Here is a 12,762-nt window from a genome sequence, read left to right as displayed (position 1 = left end):
CTTTGTTCTCCAAATAAATGCTATATTCTTTGACCTCCCTGTCAATCTCCTTTTTAAAGTTAATTTACTTAGCTTATCTTTTAGCTGATTTAATTATTTTTTTTAAAAAATTATATATATATATGTATATATATATGTTTACATATATGTACATATTTTGAGGTAGATAGATGCTTACCCTGATTTGAATATTATACAATGTTTACAAGTATTTAAACATAAATGTGTTCAATTATTAGGTCAATTAAGAAACAAAAATAAGTTTTAAAAAGATAACATTCTATTCAAAAATTATTTAATGGAGAGTGTGTCAGCAGCATTTTATTGCTTCTCGGATTTCTGGGTAAGATCAAGGGTATCATCAGCATTCATTATCAGAAGTGAAACCACTAGTAGGTTTACATGGAAAACCATATATTATATATTTATATACTTTTTGACCCTAAGGCGGCAGGTTAAGCCCTCTCTCTGGGCCTTTGCTTTGTAGCAAGTGCCATGCCTGGAAGTCCACAGGGCAGGCAGGTAGGGACTAGAAGGGTATAATGCAGGGAGGAGCGTGGAGAAGCTGGAACCCCCAGGGATGTTCCGCACTCTGTCAGACCTTGATGTTTTGGTTCCTGTGGGAGCACTTAAATCTTTTTCCATGGAGCTAAGCACACAGCAGACCCAGGAATGGGAGCAACTGCAGGAGGATCAGGCGAGGTGACTTGGCTTCAACACCGTCTGCTGCCTCATGCCACTGATGCCAGAGGGAGCCACCAAATGGCTGCTGCTTCACATCTGCCACCAGCTCTTGCTTCTAAAGGTCTCTATGACCCACTGGAACCAGAAACACAAAGGGAAGGGAGCTTTGAGAATCACAGTCCAGTCTAGTGGAGTTACAGATAACAATGCCTCTACAAAGCACATCCATGATTTCATGAAATTATAGTTTTTACATGGGCATAGGAAGGAACTATCGCTTCCCTTTTCTGGATCTGTGAGCCCATTGATGTTGTAATAAGGAAACACGTGCAAGAGCTTGGAGAAGCAGGTGCAGCTCCACCTTCTCTCCATTGTTGGAACAGATACTGGAAGATCATAGCAGATGGATCCAGAAGGGGTTAGGAGGTCATCTGGTGCATCCCCCATGCCTCACTGTTGGAAAATCTAAAGCCTTGGAGAGAGATGGGGTGAGAATGTGGCCTGGAGAAGAGGAGCCAGGATCACCTCTTTGTGTTCTCTGTACCAGAGAAACCCCAGGTGGACCTTGCCTGTGTGGGTAGCTTCTGCCTGCATTTTGCCCCCAAACCTTAAGTTAAAACAGGGCTGAGGGTTTGCTGGGAATGAACTCAGACAGGTATGAGGTAGAAGCACAATTAGAACTGCTCTGTATAGGTCACATCAAGTCCAGACCTCTGGAGTAAATGGGTTCCTAATGGCTTCCATGGAAAAGTTCTCTCATATTAATTCACAAAGAAACCCTCCACTGGGTTAGTGATGATAATGTTATGGGCCAGGCTGTATGGGCAATGGCCAAACAGACTCCATTTTGCCCTGAGACTCCACATCATGTAAGAAATGCTTCTCCCACAGAAAGCCCCACCTCTATACCCATTGATGGTTGCTTAGCACAGCATGTTTGGCAACACAAAATGACAATTCTTATACAATGTAAAAGTGTTCTGTCTTTCGCACCAGTTTTTCTTGGACAACGTACTCTGTCAGAGATTGATTGTCTAGATGTTAGTAACCATTCTTTAACTTGTACACAACAAGGGATGTTTTGACCCACTCCTTTTTCTGCTTATGATTTTAGATCTCATGACATTTTTTTATGGTTCTGAATCATAGCAACAGCCACTATGCTTTTGTATGGTTTTGGACTATAAAAGATGTACTCAAACCCTGGGAGGGGGTTGAAGGGCGTAGACTTGCAGCCTATCCCTTGGCCCACCAGCTGGTGGATCCAGAACGACAGCTGGTGAATAAAGTTTCCATCTCCTGCTTTAAGATTGACTCAGTGATTTATTGCAATCTCTCCTTAACAATGATTGGTTTTTCCCAGCATGATATTTTAGTTTATTGGTATTTACCAGGATTATTGACTGGACTTTCATAACTATTATCTTTTGTCATTTTCTCAGTGAATAAGAACGTAAGCTAAAACATAAGCTGAAATTAATAGATTATAATATGGCATGGGATGGGCAGGAACTATTTGAGATAAGTCAAGGTTAGAGACAAGGTGACCTACCCCACCCTATAACTCAGAGGTCTGTCCAAGGGAAGACAGATGGGACTCCTGCTTTATTTGTGTTGGGGGTATTACTGAGTCACACACAGAGTCACCAGGAGCTATAAGCTGGGTACATCTGCCATTTCAACCATCATAAAGACTTATAAAAGATAGTTTTCCTAAGGTAGGCCATAAAGTATGTGGTCAGTCAGGACACAGCAAATGCATTCCTCTTTATCAGGAAATTCTTTGACACAAATTAACCAGTTAAATGAATTAATGCAGAAATGAACACCTCTGTTTGATAAAGACAAGGCCCACATACAAATTATCGGTTCTGCACAAAGTCAGTTTCTGGAGCAGGATTGACATGCAAACCAAACCAAGTAGCCCTTTTTCACAACTCTTGACTGACTTTGGGTTCATTTACAGGTAAGATGTCAGGCATATAAGATGTAATATGTTGCAAATATTCGCACTCATTTATTTAGCTACACATATGACCAAGCATATGCCAGGAAAGGTTTTTGTGAAGTTTTAGGCTATAATTGGTGGCCATAGATGATATATTTCCTCCAGCAAAATTAAGGGCTTCAAAGGATACCTGCTTAAGATCTGACATGTTGAAAAGAGAACCACTAAAGGAATAGAAAACTTAGCCAAATTTGGCAGAGTGAACATAGAATTGATCTTTACAAATTTAATAATTTAGGACCTGTGATGTGGCTCAGTGAAGGAGTGCATACATAACATGAGTAAGGCCTTAGGCTCCATCACCACAAAATAAATAAATAAAGAGATGACAGATAAATAAATAGTTGGTATCTATTACTCTAAAAAGGATTCAGTTGGATTGACAGCCTCAGGAAATAAAGTTAGGTCCAGGGTTTAGAAACTTCTGGAAGCCAAATGCCAGCGAGGTATGATGGGTTGCTCAAGAAACAAGTTTCCTGGAGGAATAATGAGTTACCATCATAGGAAATGCTTTGTGCCAGGTATGGTTTTTAGGTTGCGGAAATAGTCTCCAAATAATTAAAAATGTGTGCCACACTGGTTGGAGTTCCAGTAGCCCACAAAGTGCGTGGAACACTGATGAAACAGGTCTCAAATGAAAAACCAGGGCAGCTCTAAGAACCCAACTTGAAGAAATGAATGGGCCGTCTTTTCAGGGTGCCACCTTCGGGTCGACTCTGTTACTTGACTCAATTTAAGATTTTGATAAGTAGAAACATCTGATTGGCCTGGTTTGGGTCTCACACCCTCTCCTAGAGTACGGTTCACTTTGACTATCTCTCCCAAGGGAAGAGAGGGCGATGGGTACAGTTGTGCATTGCACAGTCCTAGGGATTTCCATTTCCATGTGCTGAAAGGTCTGTTTCTCAAAATCAAAATGAATACTGGGCTTGGGAGGGGGTTTAGAATTAACATATAGAAAGAGGGAAAGTCATTATTTGTCAGGAAGATCGAAGAGGGCAGCCAACAAGGGGTGGTAGAGTGAGGCTGCCTTTCCATCCTGAAAATTTCTTCCAAGTGTTAGCTTCTTTGGTCTTATGCTAGTGTTGAGTATGTCATGAATTAATAAACCTACATGTAGGTTTTTGTTGTTTTCAAATTATGTTGAAAGTGAAAGCATCAATCTGTGTGTTGAGAACAATTCCAGTGTCCAGCACTTCTTTTATCCTACTTTCCCATGCAATTATCTTTCTAAAGTCTTAACTTTTATTCATCTTGCTTCCGGGGGGGGGGGAGGGGCTTTGCTTCTTTCCTATTGGTTTAGGGAAGGCAGTGTGAAGTTGCACTATTAAAGGACTAACTCTCCAGGCCATACTCAATTTACTGTTCTGATGGTTTTTGTACAAATCTGCACAAATCTTTAAACACTGGAAATACCTAGAATCATTTTTTTTTCTGTGCTTTAAGCTGCATTGTCGAGAGCTAATGCAGTTTAGTCATTTTTTCCATCATTAGACAGATATTCTATTTTAGCCCCTTGTAAATCACTGCTGAATAGGTCTTGGGAGAAGTAGAGAAAGCCGCTGAAGTGGCAGAAACTGACAGCCATCTCCAGTCCCCCCCCCCCTCCGCCCCGCGCCCTGGGGATTCTCCAAGGACACTTCTTCAAGGACGCAATCAGACCCACTTTCCATTGTGAACTGTACCTCCACATGCACTGTTCTGCTAACACATGTGTAGGTTTTTATTTCTTGCGTTTCAGAGGCTGAAAACTGCCAGAAATATAATATACTATAATAAATACGATATATTATGTATAATGTAATATTGATAATTGTGGCATCGTATGTTGTCCAATGCAATTTGTTTTTCCTAATACCTTTATTGAGATGAAATTTACAGACCAGAGAATTCATTGTGCCATTCAGTGTTCAATCATTTTTTGTGCATTTACAGTTAAGAAACCATCATCACAATCCAAAACAAAACAAAGCAAACAACTCCCCCTGAACACAAAAGAAAACCCCAAACTTAATCAAACAAAACCACAAAAATCCTGTTTCTAAATTCCTGCCAACTGGTTTGATTCTTGCCAATCAAACACGGGGAATATGTTCCTTTTGCCAAAAGAGAGCAGATAAATATTGAATCATGTTAAATTACCTAAGACTCTTTTCTTCTTTTAAATTCTGTTCTAAGAATCAACTAATTTTTCTAATATAGTAATCTGCAAAGACTTGGCTTCCAGACCACTTACAGATTAATCAGTAATTCTCTGGTCTTATAGCTAATTCTTTTAAGTATGTTTAATTTTATTTTATTGATTTTCTACCCTGGCTTGTTTGTCTCTGCTGGGCACATCTGTGGGGACTGGTAAACATCCTCAAACAATTTTGTCTCTGAGCTGACACATATGGAGCTCATCCAGGGCTCATTTTTAAGACCTTTGCCCAAGTACAGAGGTAACAGGATTGGCAGGGAGCCACACCATTTAGCCTCTCCGTGCAAAGGAGGAAGGATAGAGCGGATCCCCAGACCACTGGAGAGGGAAGGGAACCAATAAGGATCCCTCTAGAACTACCCGTCTCTGGTAATTGCCACTTCCTCCCTGAAAGTGCGTTGGCTTTTTAGAAAAACAGGTATATCCTCTCCCGAGGAACATGTATGAAGATATGAACAGTGTGACTCTACTTTGTGTACAACCAGAGAAAAGAAAAATGGTGCTGCTTTTGTGTGCTATAAACTGAAATGCATTCTGCTGTCATGTATAACAGATTAGAACAAGTAAATAAATGAATTTTAAAAATAGGTGAAGGAGCTAAGTATCGCTGAGCAGGTTCTCTTTGCTGCTCATGGTGTGGCATCCCCAGAGTCTTAGGGGTCATCCAAAACCCTGTGGTCCTCAAAGACCTTCATCCAGACCAAACTAAAAACAGACTGCGGTGGCACATATCTATAATGCTGGGTGCAGTGGCACACACCTAGAGTCCCAGAAGCTCAGGAGGCTGAGGCGGGAGGATCCAGAGTTCAAAGCCAGCCTCAGCAATTTTTATCCAGGAGGCCCTAAGAAACTTGGTGGGATCCTGCCTCTAAATAAAATATCAAAAAGGTCTGGGACCTCAGCATGTTAGCAAGACCCTGTCCCCAAATAAAAATATTTTTAAATGAAAAGGGCTGGGGATGTGGCTCAGTGGTTAAGTACCCCTGATTTCAATCCCTGGTATACCCCCCCAGACACACACACACACACACACACACACACACACACACACAGACTGGGAAGCCTAAATCTTCCTTCACGTTCTGGTTGTTTGTACTGAAAAGTGTGTATGTGCTAATATATAAACAGACCATTACCAAACAAGGAAAGGAGAGACAATTACAAAATCAGAATTCAGCCCCTGATAACCAGACGCACACAATGAGTTGTCACAGCAATCATCTTAGTTCTTAAGATAAAGGGTTTTAAATGTTCATTTTATTATAATATGAATATATTATATGTAATATACTGTCAATTATAGGGACTTAGTGTATGGTATCTATAATAATATCACATACATTATAATATGAATATATAATATTGACAACACAGATATACCTCATATTCTAACTATGTGATATATATATACACATATACATGTATATATATATATATATATATATATATATATAAACTGTATGTATACGTGTGTGAACTGTTACATAAAGTGCTTTACAAAATAAATAATTCATAATCTGCTAGCATTTATCCAAGGAACGTGTGAAGGGTTTAACATTAGAAACTATTTATATATAAATCACTACATTATTCATTAAAAGATAAAAATGATTATCTCAACTGATATCAGAGAAGTGATTAATCAAATGCTACCATTTCTTGTAAAATACTTACTGCCTGACAGATGAAAGTTTCCTTCCCAGCATACATGGTCCATCAGGAAATGGCAGGGAGCTTGGGATTGGATGGTGGACTCTAAGAGTCAGTCCCAGTAGAGCCTGGAATAAGACAAGTTGCCTATCATTGCCATTTTAGTGGAAGGTACAATAAGAAAGAAGAACAAGTAAGGAAAAGTGCATTGGTAAAAAGAAAACTGGCATCATTTGCAGACAATTATGATCTATTTAGAGATTAGTAGAGAAAACAATGGAAATTTTCAACAAGTTGTTTGAATTTAAAATCAATATACAAAACTAATATCTTTCTATACCCTGCCAGTAACCAATTTGAAATGTAATAGGAGATACATCCTTTTCACCTAGTAAGCACGAAAACCTATATAAAAATCTTGTCGAAAAATCAGAAGAAAACAGACGAAATTTAGAGACATGGTATGTTTCTGAACACAAATACTCAATATTTTTTTATTCAACAAATATCTATTAAATCTATACCTTGTGCAAAGCTCTTTTCCACATACTGAAGACAATGCAAGAAAAAAAAATTCTGCAATGAGGGAGCGACAGACATTAAAGAAGTATAAATAAATAGTATGTCATACATTGGTAAGTATTACAGAAGGAAAATAAGGTAGTGGAAATAGATCTGGAGGCTGGATGATGGGTAAGGTCACTGTTTAAACAGCTGTTCATCAAGAAGCCCTCATCAGGGAGTCTGCACTTCCGTAAACACAATCGCTGTTTGGAGGAAGCCTGTGCAGGTTGTTGGAGAGGGTGTGCCCAGTGAGCAGAGAACCTATGAGCATTAGAGAGCAGGGCAGGGGAGGTGCTTTGGGCCAGGTGGTGCAGAGCCATGTGGCTGCTCTGAGCACCTGAGTTTGTGAGGGACGGGAAGATACTCACTGATGGGTTATCAGTGGAAGAGTGAGATACTCTTGAGAGGACCACACTGGCAACCACATCAACAAATGACTGAACAGTGTAGACGAATCCTGGAAGAGGCAAACCTGGATAGGATCCAGGTTGGGATCAAACTTGCAGAGACAAGATCAGATTCTAGGTATATTTTAAAGAGAGGGCCAAAAGCAAGAGAAACTGCTGATGATTTGGATTTGGGGAGTTAAAAAGAGGTGGAAGAGTCAGGGATGTATCAGATGATGTTTATTCTTAGCAAATGAAGGTGAACTTTCTATTTACTGAGGACAAGGTCAAAGCCAGGGTGGAAGTTTCATAAATGATGGAAGGTACAATCTCCCTGAAATAATCATCAAATACTATACTAGCCTCTGTTTCGCAGTCTTTACAGAATTTGAAAAGCTGACACTAAAATTCATCTGAAAAACAAATAAACAAAAGGAAAAATAGAACATTATCTCACACACATACAATCTGGGTAAATTAAAGAGATAGTTATAAAATTAAAAAGAATTAAATATAAAAACAATTTTATAATATTTTTCTAGGGCCAACATTATTAAGCACAATAAGAAGATTAATAATATCAATGAAGATGAAAATTCAGCATGAGTTTTAAAACATATACTGCTATGAGCCAGGCTGTATGGGCAATGACCAAACAGACTGCATTTTGCCCTGAGACTCCATATCATGTAAGAAATGTTTCTTTCAGGGAAAGCCTTACCTCTATACCCTTCAACAGTTGCTTAGCATGGCATGCTTGGCAACACAAAATGACAATTATTATACAATGTAAAAGTTTTCTCTCTTTGGCACCAGTTTTTTTTTTAATAGTCATGGACTATATTCTGTTTTGAATTACTTTCTATCCAGGAATTTTTTTTTATTAGCTACACATGACAGTACAATGATCTTGACAATTCATACATTTGAATCAAATGGGATATAATTTCTCATTTTTTCTGATTGTACAGGTTGCAGAATCACATTGGTCATACAGTCACCTATATACATACAGCAGTTTTTCTTGGACAATGTACCCTGTCAGAGGTGGATTGTCTAGCTGTTAGTAACCATTCTTTAACTTGTACACAGCTAGGGACGTTTTGGCCCCCTCCCTTTTCTGCTTATAATTTTAGATCTCACGACATTTGTTTATGGTTCTGAATCACAGCAACAGCTACTTGTGCTTTAATATGGTTTTGGACTATAAAAGACGTACTCAAACCCTGGTAGGGGGTTGAAGGGTGGAGACTTGCAGCCTACCCCTTGACTTGACAGTTGGTGGATCCAGACCACCAGCTGGTGAATAAAGGTTCTATCTCCTGCTTTAAGATCAACTTGGTGATTTATTGTAATCTCACCTTAACAATACAAGAAAGTGAAAGAAATTATTTGCAATACCTATAAAAAGTAATGGATAAATATCCATAATATACAAATCATGCTGAGGTACCAATAAAATAATACCTCAGCCTCATATACAAATAGTCTAAGGATATAAAAAGTGATTCACCAAAGGAGAAATTCAAATAATAAAGAAACTTATGATAAGCTAGTTTTACTTTTAATGGAATTTAACTCGTGATGGAGAAATGCAAATAAAATAAAATACCATTATAATGGAGAAATACAACTCTTTAAGTTAAAACAGGTCTTTTATATTATGGGAGAATGAGTGTTTACAATATACTTATCTTTGACCCACAGTTACATTTGTAGAAACCATATCCTTGAGAAATACTTGGGCACATTTATTCATATTAGTGTATAAACACGATCTCAGATGCACTTATTCTGATGAAAATCTGTAAACATCAAAGTGATAGTAACAGTTGCTTCTTGAAGGGGTCAGGGGCTCTGTAGGAATTTGAACCACTTTGTCTCTTTTTATTCTACTTCCTGCTGTTTTTGTTGATAGTGGTGGTGCTGATAATGGAAAATCACAATTATAATAAAAATTACTAATGGCTAAGGATATATGAGGATATTAATTGCTACATTAAAGTAAAACAATATCAAATCACATTTACACCCAGAAATAGTAGAATAATCAGGCACATCATGGCATAGTGCCATCATGTACTGATAGGAAACTAGTTTTTAAAAGTGACATAACGATGAACTGGGGTTATGGCTCAGTGGTAGAGCTCTTGCCTAGCATTTGTGAGGCACTGAGTTCAACTGTCAGCACCACATATAAACAAATAAATGTCCACCAACAACTAAAAAAAATGACATAATGATATTTAGAAAGTTATTTGTGATGACTTATTAAGTACAATCACAAATTAGGGAATTATATATGTTATACACTTTTTAAAATTTAAAATTTAGGGGAGTCATTAAAAACCAATTTAACTATTTACATTCAAATTCAAGAGTGCAGAAGTTCATTATGGCCACACTCTCTTCCCCTGCCTGGGGGATGAATGATTGGCAGAGCATGCATTTGCCAAACATATAGAATTTGCATAAAATAAGATGAAATGTTATTAAAATAGTAGTATTGGTATCTAGTTAATAACATAAACATCAAATTACTAGTTTAACATATAAAGCAAGACTTCAAGAAGCAAAATCACATAAATGTAAATAGTTAAATTGGTTTTGAATGATTCGCATAGATTTTAAATTTTAAAAAGTATGTAACATATGTAATTCCCTAATTCGTGATTGCATTTAATAAGTCATCACAAATAACTTTCTAAGTATCATTATGTCACTTTTTTTTTTTAGTTGTTGGTGGACCTTTATTTGATTTGTTTCTATGTGGTGCTGACAGTTGAACCCATCGCCTCACAAATGTCCTACCAGATATATATCTGTCCTGTACATGAAAAGAAGTTAATACTGTGTTGCTTACTATTTTAGAAAAATTATACTACCAGTAATACCTCTTGTGGCTGAAAAATGGCAAATATAAACACAATATACACACTTACTATAGGAACAGGATCAGTCTATTTGATATTTTCTGGCACAGTTGTCTGGAAGAATGTATATTTTAAAATCCCAGTTATTCATCATGAAAGGTTTCAAGGGCTGTGCTGTAACCCTTCCTCCAGCCTCAGGGGTGTTTAAGAAAAATGTGATCCTCAGCCAATCTTTCTTCAACATCGTGTCAACAAATGTATCCACTGGAGACCAACAAGGGTCTTGCTGGGTTGCTAGTTACCCACTACTGATCTGAGAATGTCCCTAAACATGCCAAGCCTGGCTGTCAAGATTGTGTATTTTATCACCTGTAATTTACAGTCAACTGCATTAAATAATGGAAATTGGGCCTTCACCTACCTAAGAGCTACACTTCTAGCAAGTATTTAGGCTGACAAACCCTGGATCTGGGAGTGACCTGTGTTGATGTGATTTGCATGCGTGTCAGTACGCATGGCTCCAGATTAATCTGCACACTGTGTTTTGGACATTGCCGGTCATGTCTGGGTGTCTTGAGACCTTCCTAAGACTTTCCTTGCAGCCTGACACGTTCCTAGTTCTGTGTTCTCTTCTAAAGCTTAGTTGGCACTAGCCTATCACATCCCTTAACCTGAAATCTACTAACACAGTCTTTTAGGGAATAAGATCAATTCTTTTTATTTTTTTATTTTATTTTTTTTTTTTACATTTTTTTTATTGGTTGTTCACAACATTACAAAGCTCTTGACATATTATATTTCATACATTAGATTGACATGGGTTATGAACTCCCAATAGATCAATTCTTTTTAAACTGTGTAATATTCTCAGGATAGTCAAGTGTGCCTAACAAAATATTTGTCACAAAAAGGCAAATTGACTCTGGAAGATTGAGATTGATAGCTACAGGCCATTAGGTATTAATTTCTATGAAGCTTTTCTAAAACTCAATTAAATATTAAATTAAAAACTTACAGACATAATGAGTGCATGTTTAGTCTAAAAGCCTGAAAAATGTTTAGGTCTAATTCTCAACATAAGGATTTTGGGTCCCAGAGACGATTTTGAGTAGAGTGAGTTAAAGAATCAAATCAATATTTAAACCCTCTGATTTTGAGTCTATTTATAGACCTCCCTTTAAGAAAATAAAATTTGAAGAGGAAAATGGGAATGCATGAAATTTATCTAGCCAGAAGAAGAATTTTATTTAAATAGAAATACAGGAAGTTATATCCAGGGATGTGACATGGGATTTTTCTGAAAATCTTGATAAAAGAAATTCAAACAGGTGTTCCTCTTTTCCTATCCCCAACTCCCTCTAGTTAGTGGTGCTTGATGTCTGGACAGAGGATGTGATATCTGGAGTGTTAATAAATATAGAGTTACCTGGAGATTGGGTACAGTATACTGGGGTAATAGTAAATTTTTTGGGGGGTGATATTGGAGATTGCACCCAGGGGTGCTTAACCACTGACCCACATCCCCATCTTTTAAATTTTTTTTTTTTTTTAATTTTGAGACAGGGTCTTGTTAAGTTCCTTAGGTCCTCATTAAGTTGCTGAGGTTGGCTTTTAACTCTTGATCCTTCTCCCTCAGTCTCCTGAGCCACTGGGATTATGGTGTGTGCCACCACACCCAGCATAATGGTGATCTTGACATAAATGATATTTTAAGATACGCATCTTCAGTTTCTCTGTTAAGTATGGTGATTACTATAGGTGTTGGTATAAAATATTTGTTGACTTAAGGACTCTTTGTCCTATTCTTAACTGGTAAGGTTTCTAGTTTTAGGTCACAGAGGTTTAATTTTCTGAGGTCTTTTTGTAGGCAACGTTTATGGTTCCAAGTCCCCACCAAAGTACAACAATGACAACATCACCCCTTTCACATTACCAGAGTTATTTATTTATATTATATTTGACAACTGAAATCACATTGTCATTGTTTGCTTTTAGTTGGTTTCAAAATTTAAAAACAATAATCCTTAAAATATTTTGATTATAGAATAATATTCACTCCAGAAGCACATATTGTGGTTGGGTTGTAAAGTAAAGGAATGTAATATCGTGTCATGTCACTAAACTATTCCTGCTCAAATGTGAGGCTTCAAGATTTAGGTTAAAGTGTTTTTCTGTTTTAGATTTTTTTGTTTTCTTTTGTCCCAGAGATTGAACCCCAGGGCACTTAACCACTGAGCCATACGCCCAGCCCTTTTCATTTAATTTTTTTTTTTAAATTTTGGGACAGGGTCTTTCTAACTTGGTTAGGACCTCACTAAGTTGCTGATCCTGGCCTTGAACTTGTGACCCTCTTGTCTCAGCCTCCTGAGTGGCTGGGATCACAAGTGGGTGCCACCA

The 12,762-nt window shown here is 37.6% G+C and overlaps 1 long non-coding RNA gene across 1 annotated transcript; it reads right to left on the bottom strand.

Annotated features, from left to right (window-relative positions):
• Nucleotides 1-461: 461 nt before the first annotated feature.
• LOC308632901 lies at nucleotides 462-7,204 on the bottom strand. Its single transcript, XR_014018652.1, has 3 exons — nucleotides 7,067-7,204; nucleotides 6,567-6,670; nucleotides 462-819 (listed from the first exon to the last, which is right to left on the bottom strand). It is a non-coding gene; the product is annotated as an uncharacterized lncRNA (long non-coding RNA).
• Between the last annotated feature and the right edge of the window lie 5,558 nt (nucleotides 7,205-12,762).

This window comes from Spermophilus citellus (assembly GCF_964194105.1).
Source record: "Spermophilus citellus genome assembly, chromosome: 13".
NCBI classification, from domain to species: Eukaryota; Metazoa; Chordata; class Mammalia; order Rodentia; family Sciuridae; genus Spermophilus; species Spermophilus citellus.
The sequence above is the reverse complement of the archived record's forward strand: the minus strand, read 5'-3'. Positions and strand labels throughout refer to the sequence as shown.